This window comes from Alosa alosa, chromosome 24 (assembly GCF_017589495.1).
Source record: "Alosa alosa isolate M-15738 ecotype Scorff River chromosome 24, AALO_Geno_1.1, whole genome shotgun sequence".
In the NCBI taxonomy this organism is placed as follows: Eukaryota; Metazoa; Chordata; class Actinopteri; order Clupeiformes; family Clupeidae; genus Alosa; species Alosa alosa.
In genome coordinates, this window is record NC_063212.1 from 3,366,476 (window position 1) to 3,381,355 (window position 14,880).

Here is a 14,880-nt window from a genome sequence, read left to right on the forward strand (position 1 = left end):
AAGTGCATGTACCATTCATGGTATGTTGTCAAATATTGAAGTGGGAAGTTTACATAATTTAAGCTGTATGTTTCATTCGTCCCCCATGCTGTTTCATTTGTCCCAGCCAGGAGGGATGAATGAAACATAACGCACGTTCGACTTCTCCTTAAATAACTCTTGAACGGTTTTGTTCAGAGCTGTAAATGCAACTGTATTTGACAGAGGACAGATGTAGGTTGCTAGTGACAAAATATTAACTTTCAGTGTTTTACAATGTCTTTGTAAATTACGTTTCATTAAAAGTGTTTCATTTGTCCGGCTCTCCATCAGCCTCGGCGTTGCTCCTGACGATCCATCTATCTCGGCACAGGTCCTCGGGTCCAGCAGCACCTCTCCGCGACTTACGACATTTTACAAAAGATAGAAGTGCCGAGATATGATTTCATCAGCGTGCAGCGTATGCAAATAATAACAAAGAAATGGAACAGTGATGGGTGTGTGGGTAGAAGGCGTGAGATGAGATGAGGATGGGGAAAAAGTGAGAGTGAGGCATAAGCGAGAGAGACCGCGTTCAAATTCATTACCCTCACGCCGATTGCAGCGACCTGGCTCTTAATAGTCTGTGGAGATGCCTCTCGCTAATAATGAATCCATCCAATGCCAGGCTTTTCAAAATGTCTTTGTATTTCATTCCCAGCCTAAAATAGCACTCTACCATACTACCCCTGTCCATTGTGTGACAGCGACTGTTCCTGTTTGAGGAGTTGCGCTTGATTTGCTCATCCAGCTGTCCAGTGCACAGCCTAGGCCTACCTATTTCGTGGCCACAAATTACTATTTCGTGGGAACTAATTAATATTTCGTGGCCACAAATTAGTACTTTGTGGGAACTAATAGCTATTTCGTGGCCACAACTTATTATTTTGTGGGAACGAATTGCTATTTCGTGGCCACAACTTATTCTTTTTTTCCCCCATGACATATCCGGGGCTCTGTAGGAACCAAAGACAAATGACAGTTTTCACATAGATGCCGATCCAGACATCTTCACCAAAGCCACCAACTCCAACACAACTTCAAGCTAGCATACAGTAGAGTAACCAAGCAGACACTGCAGTCTGCAAGCAGCACAAAAACAGTTTTTATATAGAAAAGGGCCAGATAACAAGCATCTATAGTACTACTGTACTACAAGTCTGTGTTATCAAATAAACATGAAACAAAACTTACCAATTCCTGCATAGGTTACCAGCTACGTGCAGAGCTAGCTGACGTTATGTGCATCTTGCTAACATGTAGTCCAGCTGACACTGTAACGTTACATTAGCCTATATTATTTTTAGGGATGCACGATATATATCGGCGGCCGATTTATTATTGGCCGATAAGTGAAAAAATTTAAATATTATTATCGGCCCGATAACAGAATTCTGGCTGATAATTTGCGCCGATATTTTTTAAAGTCTTAATTTAGGCCTGCGTAAGGTCCGTCTGGCTACACTGAGCTACTTGAGCTTGGTTGGCTATACTTTTTCCTCAATATAATGTCAGCGGTGTGAATGTATTTCACCACTCTTACCAAATCTGTGGATATGCGTTCATTTGGGAATCTGTGCATCTCAAAATCGTCTCGTGAATGATCCGCCATTTAACCTTACCAGAGCGGAGCTCAGCCCTATCTAAAGCCATCTTGTGCTGGTGTGTTTGCACTTTACCGTGCTGATCGGGGAAACAAATAAGCAAACTCGTTAGTGGGACGAGTACATACGTAGGCCTTGTTCTAAGTTGTGTTTTAGTATTATATTTCCTTTACGTTAGCTTGGGTTGTGTATTACTACCTAGAAATATGCTAACCATTCCTGCTTCAGTTCCAAACAGGTCATCATAATAAGTTATTAAAACCTTCGGGGCTAACCCCTTTCATTTCTGCTGCAGCAGGTTGTGCGCAACAGAGTAGACGGACATAAGATACAGTCTGAGGAGTTTCCCTCACAAACTCTGATTTGGTCACTATACTGTAGCTTATTTCCAGCTGAGCCGTTTATGAGCGTTTAGTCCTAAATTAAAACGATTCATACTCTCTAGCCACTCACTCGCAATTCACTGACGTCAGGTTCACTTAAAGGAGCCACACATACTGTAGGGCTAGGCTACTGTTATGTTGTTGACTGCCGCGCTATTGAGGACTATTATGAGTTCTGTCCTATCATTTGGTGGTAGGTAAAATTACTGCAATAAAATTATGCTTATTAAATGCTTTCCCCAAATCACTTTTCACAATTTTTTTTCAAGAGTAATATTATCGGTTATCGCATCGGTATCGGCCACAACAAACCAATAAATATCGGTTATCGTTATCGGCCCTAAAATTCCATATCGGTGCATCTCTAATTATTTTGCTTAATGAAGGCGTATCAATATATATTTTTTAAACAAAAACGGTCAATTTACTGTTCATAACTATAACCATAGTCATGTCAGTGTGACATGTACTTTTCCAGTGAATGTTTGTCTGTCTGACTGACAGGAGTTTAACGGAGTTCATCACGTAAAACAGACAGCGTCAAAATTCGTGATGAACGGTTCCGGGTATTCTTTTGGAACATTGCAGGCCCAACTGCAGTCAGACCTGCCTACCTTGCCATAACAGGTCGATTTGATTGGCTAATCAGTCAGATGTAGCCATCAATCAAGCCGAATCCAAACATATGATTTCTAATGGTTGCTTAGGTACCGAAAACGCAGTGATTCCTTATGAAGGCCTGATGCGGGCCTTAACAAGAGAAGACGTGCGATTGGATAAAAATGTATCGCACGCACTCATTATTTGTTCACACAATCTGTCAATCAAATATAGCGGACAGTGGTAAGATATGGTAATAGCCTAGTCAAGAACGATCGGGAAGGAGAAGAAGAAGCGAATAATAAATGGTAAAGTAAAATGTTATTAAAGACGCTGTTATTTTTCATTCGTTTGAAAATAGTTAGGCCTTCAGAGAAGGCCTTGAAGGCCCTGACGGTCCGCCACTGTTCAACTGAGCTTGTATGTAGGCTCTGCCGTTCAGTTGTGGACGTTCGTAAATTGCGATAATGGGCGGAGTAAGGCAGAGAAAGGCGCAGTTTACACTATGGATGGAAAGTTTGATAAATACGACGGAAACTTGGGTCTGACAGCGTTCGCAATCTGCGGTTTGTCCATGGCGCTGATAACGCTACGTTTGCAAATGTACGTACATCTGGCCCTGAGTTCGGTTGACGTGCTCTCATATGCATAAAAAATGCTGAGTCATTCATCTGAGTTTGTTTAGAAGGCTGAAAGGGACCAAGTGTGAAAACACCCTAAGTGCCAATGCCAAGTATAAGTTGTGCTCTCCAAAGCAAAAGTCTCTTGACCACCCTGATTTAGTCAAATCAAACCAACATGCAGCACTGGAACAAATTAAGAGACCACTGCACATTTCTGATGTTATCTTACGGTTGCTGAGCAACATTTGAATGAGTTGACGGTCATATTCAAAATTAAGAGACCACTGCAAATTTGAATTTGACCGTCAACTCATTTGAATGTCCTCCCATCAGAAAAATGTGCAGTGGTCTCTTAATTTTTTCCAGAGCTGTATATACACACACGCATATAGAGTGATGTAGTATACACTATGTGATATGCAGGTCTACACAGTATACCCACTTAAAGCATCAGGATATACTGTATATTTAAAATATCCAAGAATATGTGTCAACCAGGGTTTCCATTGTCCGGTAATTGCCAGACATTGGCCGCGGAAAAAAAGAAAAAAAAAAGTCCAACAAAATTAAATCTCTCCGGTCATTGTCCGATTGGAATTGGCTAATAATCCCGTCCCCTTAACATAATCTGAATTTGAGAATAAGCCTAAAATGTAGGCCTAAAGCAAGAATACGTCCTTTGGCTATGATTTAAAGGAGCATGCTCTACCGTTATTAAACAACACGCATATGCTGCATTTCAAATAGGAAGCGCTTAAAACGCCTGTTAAACAACAAACGAATTAGTGAGACGGTTCAAACATGGCCAAGCCCAGGCAGACTAGCCTTAAAAGCTTTTTTCAGAGGCCAGACAATATGGATGATAGTAAATTGGTAACACCTGAAGCCTCAGGTGTCCGGTCAGCTCCACCATCACCAGTGTTTGTCGGTGTCGGGCGTATCAGTTGGAATCAGTGACGTTGGAAGTGGAGGTACGGGGGGTGCGGCCGCACCAAGACACTTGTCATTTTCCGTGTAGACAGACCCATGGTTACACTAGACATGCAACTGTGTTCTGTTCCCAGAACATGCTTTCTCTGTCTATGATCTGCAGGGTTAGGGCCTCCTCTATGAGGAGATTGCTGGTCCACGGATAATTTGCGGTAAAATGGTATCATTGAACCGCAAACTGAACCGAATTCTTTCCAGAATAGGAAATATTTCTTAATTTAGTGTTCTCAAATAAAGAGGTATAACATTAGGGGGTAGTGGTGTGAGAACGTTCAACATTCAATGTGTGTGCACATCTGCACAAGTGAAACTGTTGAACCACTTGAGATAATTTGGGTAGCAGCAACAAACAACGTAGCCTATTTAAATCAGGGAACGAAGCGGATTCTTGTTGTCCATGAAAACAGAATAGAGACTGGCTAGGTCTTTAAATTTACACTAGTTAAGCATGTTTAGGTTAGGCCAATGAACATGTTGCATTCTATACGGCCTGATTGTCATTCTTTAAGCTACATAGCCTGTCTCCAGTTTTCCTCAACTTGACTAATTAAGAAGCGATAATAGGATATTTGACCAGCATGCCATCAAAATGTCCGGAAAACAAAACCTCTTTTCAAGCGGAAACACATTTGTGATAGAATTTTGACACAAGATATTTTTCGCAAAAAGATGTGACTGTTATTTGAACATTGCATATAGATAAAAACACTCTTCTCCAATAAGACAGCACTCCACCACCATCACCATGAGCACTACAGGCTATCTACCCTACCAGGCAATATCACAGTATACTACAGCAAACTCAGTGTTGGGTTCGTTACTTTTAAAATGTATTCCCCTATAGATTACAGAATGCATGCCCTAAAATTACATTTGTAACATATTCCGTCTCCAAGAGAGTAACTAATTCTGAATACTTTGGCTTACATTAACATTGTATTCTATTTATTAGCAATAGATAAAACAGTTAATGTGAAGTTGCAAGACCCATAGCTAATGTCAACAACCCACATCCTGCTTTACAGTGATTGATAGGCCTATGCATATGAAACACTACTAATGTCAAAAAACAGAAATGTTTTGTCTGCACATAGGCAAACTACCAAATCCAAAACAAGGTATAGACAGGTATGTAATTCTAACACCACAAGGGAAGGTTATTAAGGTTTTGCACCTACGTCATAATGTCATGTGACCGTTTGTTTACAACTAGAGTGGTAGGCAAGAATGGTAGGCAAGGCACTGCAGAGAGTGGTAGGCAAGCCTACAACAGTCGGGTTGCATAGGCTACACATAGTTACAAATAGCTTCAAAATTGAAATTTTAATATCAAATATTGACCGGGATGCCGACCACTTGTGTAGGCCCTAACAGTTGGTTTTACAATAAAAAGCAAAAGGGCTACGAACGACCGTTTAGCCTACCTATCATCGTGGTTGTGGAGGATGATCATTAGCAGCTGTGAAGTCTTTTATTCTCAAGATAGCCTAATGGTGTAGCCTACTGTCTACGAAGACGTAGGCTAAAATACAAATCTACAGTCATCCAAAAATGAATAGCCAGAGATAGGCTATGAAGGGAAAAAGTGCAGCATTTTAAACATGGCAAGATTATTTTTACCGGAACAGTTTGTTCTAATTTGTCTCGTGAAATTAGGTGCTTGTGGACATCAATCACCTATCTTCTGTCCTTCTATTTCAAGTTATCATGAGTGTCATTTGATTATATAATCACAACAAATGCTAATAAATGAAAACAGAATAGGCTTATGTGCTAGGCTAACGTTACAGGTCACTTAGGCTAACTCCCGTATGTCAAAATAAACTGATTTGATCCTAATTGTTTAGCGATCACACACAACAACTTAACACAGCAACCTCAAACACCACTGTTGAACCTAGGCTACTGCTTCAGTCATGTAAGAAATAAGCAGTTTATGAATTATCTTTACCCGTTTAATCAAGTCCACATGACCAAAATAACAACATATTTAAAGGCTGAGCTAGCATAACAGCCTAACTAATAAAAAGTTTCATACAATTAATGAACTTTATCACTCACATTCTGAGTTTTTCTGGGTGGTTATATATCCATGCAGATCGTCTTCGAATAAGCCATCGCTGTTATATGATATAATATGTTACAGGATTCATGACTAACGCCATTAATGTTACATGATGCTGACTGACGCTGGCTATAACAGTAGCCTAGGCTACCGTTTTAACGTCTGCTGAGTCTACTGCCTACCAAAACCTGTCGCTGTTCAGTTGAAGTTAAATGATCAAATATTGTTTGATTTTGTGTCAGCTTTCAGAAGGAAGACATGTTCCTTTCTGGTCAAATTTCACAGCTTCTAAGAAAGGCTATCGTCTTCGTGTAAACCGAGTTTTGAACAGAGAAAAAAAGTTAGGCTACCATTAGGCTACATGCAGGTTCTCCCATAACGTTATCGATACAGATCAATGCACCAAATCAGGGCGATTTTAGCGAAACAACGTTCCTGTGACAGGCTATCAAATATTGAACAATGGGATAACGTTTCATCATCACCTTTATTGATGCCTGAAATGTTGACATTGCTGAAATACAGAGATGTAGCCTACTGAGAGGCAGCTGCAGACAACGATGTTCAATGGGTTCAACTTGTCCCTTGCCTACCAGCTGGATGTAAACAAAGCTATAGAACCTAGAATACATCACATGAAAAACGTTAATAGCCTATGCATGGATATACACCCTGTTGCCCTACAACATAACTAAAGTTACATTTCCTGACCGTTGTTTTCATTTAGGCTATTAATATAAACTGAGAGGCGACAGAAAGGAACCACCTTAGAGATACACAGGCTACATGGTTTGATTAAAAATATTTGAATTTGAGTTTCAAAAGCCTTGGCCTAAATGTTACAACAAGTCCAAATGTAATCCCTTAAATTGAGCAGTGTAACTGTATTCTGAATACCACCCATTACTCATATTTTGTGTTTTAAATATGTGATCCCGTTGCATGCATTCTGCTACTTCTCAACACTGAGCAAACTAGACTACACCACTGCATACATGCACACAACAGACTTTCACACAGTCACACATCAGGGCCGTAGTCACCATAGACATTGAGGGGGACGTGTCCCCCCCAATATTCAAATATGACCAAAATGTCCCCCCCAATATACGGACATAGAAAAATAAAGACAGAAAAAAGCGCTATACTAGGCCTAATATGCATCATGCATATTATTTAGATGTGCACTCAGTCGATCCATGCGATCCATGCAGGCAAAACGTAGGAATTAAATGTGGCGACGGCACACAAGTTGGAAAAAACTTTTATAATGCACTGGCGGTGATAGCCTACAGTTAATGTGAATCGCCAAAGAAAGGAATTTGCACCTCCATTCATCAATTAAAGGCTGTAGTAGGCCTAGTGTTTCTACATGTTGGCACAAAACATCATTTCTGTCAGAAGCCAGTCTATAATGCAGGGGGTAACATGAGGTGAGTCAGACAGAAGAGGGGCCTGTCTTAGTAGCCTATTCCTGAATCCTGTCCCTTTCAAACTATATTAAAATTGTGTAATTAGCCGCCAGCATAATAAAATCTAAATTAAAAGACAAAATCTTATTAGGCTATAGGTCCAAACCTATGAGTCTAAGTCTTAGTTAAAAGAAAATGTAAGTAATAAGTCAAAGAACCACATTCTGTGTAATATAGAGTTTAAAAAAGATACTCTAGTTTGTAATTCCTTTTAAAGTATACATTTTGAAGACAAATGGAGTCATAATACAGGTCCAGGGATGGATTACTAAATGGGCTTAGGACCCGTCTATCTATCTGGGGGGCATCTGTGCCCAGGGGTTCATAATCCATCCATCCATCCATCCATCCATCCATGCCATGCCTATGCCTAATACCCTAATTGACTGTTATGATTTTGAATAATATTTTTTGCATGGTAGGAAATGTATTGAAATTCTGTTTGGGGGTCTCTCAGACCCCACCACAGATTTGGTCCCCCCCCAATGTTGACATCATGACTACAGCCTTGTCACACATACATTCATTCTTTTATTCATTCAATCTTTAATCCTCAGAAATTCATTGAGGGTAGCCCTCATTTTCAATTATGATGAGACTATCATAATAAAGTAGGACACAATGGTTGTAGGGAAATGTAAAAAAAACGTTAAAACAGTTGCAAATTGATAATAATAATAATACATTTTATTTAAAACGCCTTTCATGTCACCCAAGGACACTGTACAAGACGACAAGAGTAATACAGTGATAAAAGCAATATAAAAGCAACAGGGACAATACATGTAGACTGTGCACTTAGTACAATATTCATGGATATACGATATAGGAAGAATATTCATGGATATACGATATAGGAAGGTTTACACGTATGAATATGTGTATGAAGGGATGTAACGCATGTGTGACTTGCATCCGGTTGAGATAAAACATGAATTGCAATGTAATTTTTGAACAGAATAGGGCATAATCTGGTTTTGTTCGACTTTGTTCGACAGACGTCAGTAAAATACACTGCCCGGCCAAAAAATGGTCGCCACCTGGATTTAACTAAGCAAATAGGTAAGAGCCTCCCTGTGGGAGCAGTGCTATGATCTGGGGTTGCTGCAGTTGGTTAGGTATAGGTTCAGCAACGTTATGTGGCCAAAGAATGAGGTCAGCTGACGGTCTGAATATACTGAATGATCAGGTTTTTCCATCAATGGATTTTTTCTTCCCTGATGGCACGGGCATATTGCAAGATGACAATGCCAGGATTCATTAGGCTCAAATTGTGAAAGAGTGGTTCAGGGAGCATGAGACATCATTCTCACACATGCATTGGCCACCACAGAGTCCAGACCTTATCCCCATTGAAAATCTTTGGGATGAGCTGGAGAAGACTGCACAGCGGTCCGAATCTCCCGTCATCAATACAAGATCTTGGCGAAAAACGCTGGACGAAAATAAATGTTGTGACATTGCAGAAGCTTGTGGAAACGGTGCCACAGCGAATGCGTGCCGTAATCAAAGTTAAAGCCAGTCCAACGAAATATTAGTGTTTTGGCCGGGCAGTGTAATAGTAAAATTGGAATCTGATTGGCCAAAAGATTATTCTAATTTAAAACCTCATCAGGGCGGCGGATAAGACAGAATACGTTTTGCATGGGGGACGTGTAATATTGATAGCCGGTACCCCGAGAGGCTAGAAAACGGGGTATATTTCCATCAACAATAGCCTACAGAACGTCTCTCGCGTTTGCAACAGCTCGACGTAATGTTGGCTACTAAGCCAACAACGTGGGCACAGGTTCCCTGTTAAATCCCAAAATGAAAATGCTCATTAACCAACTACTATATTCTTACTACATCAAATATTAACGTAACCTAACATATCATAGTATCAATCTTCCACTAGCTAGCTAGCTAGCATTAACGTCAGTGTTTTTTCCACGGTGATTTGCACGGCTACTCGCCACAACTGCTTGTCACCTTGTATGTATTTTAAAGTTTTGAATACACCCCTCCATAGCATAATTAAGTCCCTTTTGATAGCTTCTGGAGGAAAGTAAATCCTTTATCGACCAAAACGTCCTCAAAGCCTGCTTTCATATACTGTCAGCTGCCATTGTCCACAATGTATTTCTAATCAAGTCTGGTTTGTTTGTCCGAGTTTTCACACGGTAACAATGGGGGACGGAGCTTAGCGACAGGTCAATTGTGATGTAGCACCACTGAATGCCAACAGGAAGTAAGAAAAAAATAGCACACACATAAGATATGTGCATTTGAGACAGTGCAGTACAGCCATGAGCGCTGCTGTTGTTGCAGGCAGCTCACTGCGCCGGGATAGAGTGGTGAAGTCCCGCCCCTTCTACTTCCGGTCCATGGGACCTATCTTTCAAAAAATTATGAATGGGAGTTAATGGAGAGATAACAATTATTTTTTGGTCCAGTTTGAATTGTGCCACGAATTTCACATATGATGTGTGTGAATTTAAAAGATCATTTTTCACGTCAAGAAAGTACTGTTGTTCGATAGACTTCAAAAGTTATGTTGGTTTTGTGCGAATCCACTCAGTGGACTACATCTCTCGTCTCGAACGATGTACATCACCAACGTAATGAAACGATAAGAGCTGTTATGCTAGTTTAACAGTTGCATCTTGCTGCCTGCTATGTCACTTAACAGTATGTAATGTACAGTCTATGGACGAATACAACTTACCTGATGTGTTTAATCCTCTGACTCATGGTATTTTCTTCGGCAAGGAAAGCCCAATTAAGACCTGTTGCTGGTATGCTTGTACAATCTAGTGTGGCTGTGAATGAGCTAACGTCACTAGCGCGACTGATGGGTTTGTAGTCGTTGGAATTACGATCTTTCACAATGTTGTAATTCAATAGTTATGAAACAAACTGCAAATGTCTTTACATGAAAAATTGTCTTTAAAATTGACAAACATATGGGTAATTCAAGGCACAAGTCAACCGGGACCAGAAAAAAAAAATTTTCGCCATTAGACTGCTGTTCAAATTTTTTTGAAAGATAGGTCCCATGGAGGCAAACGGAAGGGGCGGGACTTCGCCACTCTATTAGTGTGTGCTTCACCTCACTGTGTGTTAGGGCTGGGCGATATGGCTGAAAACTGTATCACAATATAAGTATTTCATATCAGTCGATATCGATTATTGATTTTTTAAAAATCTATTTCAGATAAGGACCAGAAGGGAAAAATAGTTCAATTTACACACTTTTAAACACTTTTATTTTAAACTTAACCTTCCTTTAAACTTAACACTCAAATAAATTTACTATTCATTTTAAAATAATTTTACTAGTAATTTGCTAGTTTATCATAGTAAGTCTACTGGTTAGACTGTTAAGTTTCCCCAGGTGTGTTTAAGTTTCAAATGAATACTTTTTCTCCTTGGGACAGGCCCATTTGAGTCTTGGAAAATACTTTTCCATTTGCATCGGGATTGAGTTGATTAGAATTTAGCAGTCAATTTGAATGCAACAGTTTTGAACAAATTCGTGCAGCGCGCTAATGATGCTAACCGGATTTAATAGCAATTCAGTTGTCTTGCACGATTGTGAATGTTTGGATTACATGCGCATGCTGAAGAGGGATGCACAGAGAGAGAGAGAGAGAGAGAGAGAGAGCGCACGGGGCAAGGACTCATTGAGAGTCTGTGTTGTGGTAGGCCTACTTCTATCGTCTACTCTGGTAGAGTTGCACATACTAGCTACAATGCAAGATATATTTAGCCTATTTATTTATGGACAACGTAAGGCGGGAGGTGTGTGTTGCTTTTAATTATTGAATGTTCTATCGAACGCATTTTTTATTGATATTGATTACATGTCTATTGCGATACATATCGCTATCGTTTTATCGCCCAGCCCTACTGTGTGCTGAGTGTGTTTCACTAATTCACGGATTGGGATAAATGCAGAGACCAAATTTCCCCTCACGGGATCAAAAGAGTATATACTTATACTTATGTGTAAAGGTTGCCTGCAGGAATACATGTAATGTTACACAGACTATCTATGTGTAGGTCATGCCATGGTAGGTTTGCGCATTGGTAACCTATGCATATAAAAGTTACCTTATTTTGTTGTGTCTGTGACTTTAAACAGTGTATGTGCTTTAACTTCAGTAAAGCAGAACAGAAATTAGGTCAATTGGGTACATGATAATGGAGTGTAATGTAGTAGGCGAAGAAGCAGCATTTTAAAGGGTAAACTTAAGTTGACAATGACAAATCCAGTATAGCTGTACGTTAACAATGAAAAAATATCAATTAAGCATATTTTTATAGAACTTATATTTTACTGATAGTCTATTTATGTTGATTTTATGTTGATGTTGATATCAGTTTTTGCTGCCTACTATATTTCTTTATGCCAGTGTTCAGCAAGCTCTGATGAGGTTGACAGAACTTCCTGCTCTGAGCTGTGCTTCTCTGATGGTTTTGTTAACATCCAGTACGTCTCCTGCAATCAAAAAGATTACATTAAGTTAGTCTTTAGAGTTGACGTTACCACATGTAGGCTTTGATATTGAATCGATGGGGTTGGCAATTTCAAAACCTTATTCTACTCCTTTTTGTGTAACAATGGTAATTACAGTAAAACACTGACCGACAGTAATGGACACTAGTTCTCCAAGTTCTTGTGGTGGTGTTGGTAGGCCTAAATGACCAAACATGCAATCTACTGGTTTGGTTAATAAGGTTGCTACTCTAATCATGAGAGAGCTGTTGGTTGTTAGAAAAACAATGTTTCAGAAGAGGCTTCAGACTGGGTTCATTACGGCCGAACATAATGTTTGTAACCATAAGGACTAATTTGTAGCATATACCGTTGTAAACCATCTTCATACATGCTTCCTTCTTCTGGTAGAACTGGCAGGCTTCTCTCAGGAGCACTATTATCTTCTCATCAGGAAACATATCCACCTGCATGTTCTTGCCATTACACCTCACGTTGATATTCCTTTTGTCCACTTCATCAACTTCAGGAGAATAATCAGCATAAGAGTGGACTGTAGATACAGTTGACATAGGGAGAGAGTTCTGGCATTTAGAAAATAAACAATATTTTCTGTGTGTGTGTTTTGGAAAAGTTTCTCAGTTCTGCCGCAGGCTCTATATTTAGCAAATCTGTAGTGTTTTAGGCTGAAAGGAGTTAGTCCTTATGCTGAAACTCTTTTCAATATTCAGTCATGGAATATTCATTACCTGTTGTTCCTGTGATGTCAGATCCACTCATGGCCACAGATTGTGCCAGAGCTGGGGCATTTGTAGATGCGGTGGCATTGTTGCGCTCAGATGAGGTCATCAACTCAGATGGGTCTTCAGTGACGGCATTTTCTGAGGAGGCCTGTAATGCCACAGTCACCAAGTTAAAGGGGTACTTGGCAACTATTTCAACTTAATAAACCCGTTTAGAAATCATTTGGATGGTTAAATGACCTGTTCCGGTAAAAATGGTGACATTCCCCGCTCCCCCTAGCGTCCCCAGGCGGAAAACCAACCTTGCAACATTGGGACTACCGTCCCAGAAAGAGAAGTGAGAAACAAGTGAGAAAATTTAAAACTTGTTTTAAATCGCAGTGTTTCCCATACATTGACTAATCTGTGGCATGAAATCAAAACCGGCCGCCACACATTAATGTTCTATGTTTAATTTAATTTCATTTAAATTAAAGATAAGATCAAATCCTTGCATTGAGCTGCGCTTTTTACGCACGCAGCCTTGCCCCGCCCCTTGCCCCGCCCCACTCTCTCGTAGCCCGCTGCCCCTCATCTACATGTGCATTTAACAAAATATTCATGATTGTTGAAGGATTGTTGTTGCCACATAGAAGCATTGCATAGAAGACGTGTGGCTAAATTGCTATTAAATCCGCTTAGCATGCGCGGATCTACGGGGTGGCAAAGGGTGGCAACCAGACATGTGGACTCGAGTCACATGACTTGGACTCGAGTCATGATTTTAATGACTTCATACTCGACTTGATAAAATTCGGCATGACTTGCGACTCGACTTGGACTTGAATACTATTCACTCGAGACTTGACTCGACTTTGCCTCTTTAACTTGTAATGACTTGACAGGTCTCGAATAAAAAAATGAATTTCCTGATCGTGGCCCAGTCACCCCAGAGATGCTTTTCACCTCGAAACGAAAAAAAAAAAACAAAAATACACATAGTGGACACAAACAGGCAGAGCACAGTGATCAGTGCTGCTGTTACCACCACGCATCACGCACTGTGTGTAGGGCACCAAGAGACAAAGGAAGGACCAATAACAAATAAATATTAGCTTTACTGCAAACTGATTTGCATTTTTGTTAGAGAACGTTTACAATGTCAAAATGTATCAACAGCATGTTACATAAGGATGATCCAACTTGAACGTATGCTAGTGGCCTACTCCATTTAATTGAGAACGCCGCCTCAGCGCTAATTAAAAGGGAGAGAAACGTGGGCCTATGAAGGAAATCATGAAGAAAAACAAAGACGAGATTAGAGGAAATTGCGGATTTATCCGCACTCACTACTGTTATAAACTGTGAGAGCCAGGGCACTTTGACATAGGCTGCAAATGGACAAGAATATGAAGAGTTGTCTTTGCTTTTGTGTAATGGAACTGGTGAGTCTTGAAGTCTTCAATAATTAGTTTACATGAAGCACATGATATTATGCCGATTGAAACGCATTCCACGAAGCTAGGTGGCTACTGGCTATACCCAGGCTCATAATTCACTTTTAATTGCAAACAGAAAATGTCTAGCAAGCATCATGTAATTACACGCTTTTATTTCCAAAGGAATGAAAGCTGTTTGTGCCAACTTAATATCATGCGCATCATTGTTAATATTGTGTTTATACATGTGGCACAAACAATGTTAGAGTTTGTGGACTAGGCTAGCCATAGCTATATTTGAATGGAGCTGGTAGTGACAGTGCACCTTTACAAATGAGTTAAACAGCATCACATGTATAGTATTTTAAGAAATTAATACTTTTAAAACAAAAATTATTTTGTCATTATTATCCTTTAAATAAATAGAAGTGTTTTACTTTTTTACCTTTGTGGTTACTCAGTAATTTTGTGATTTATGCTGTAT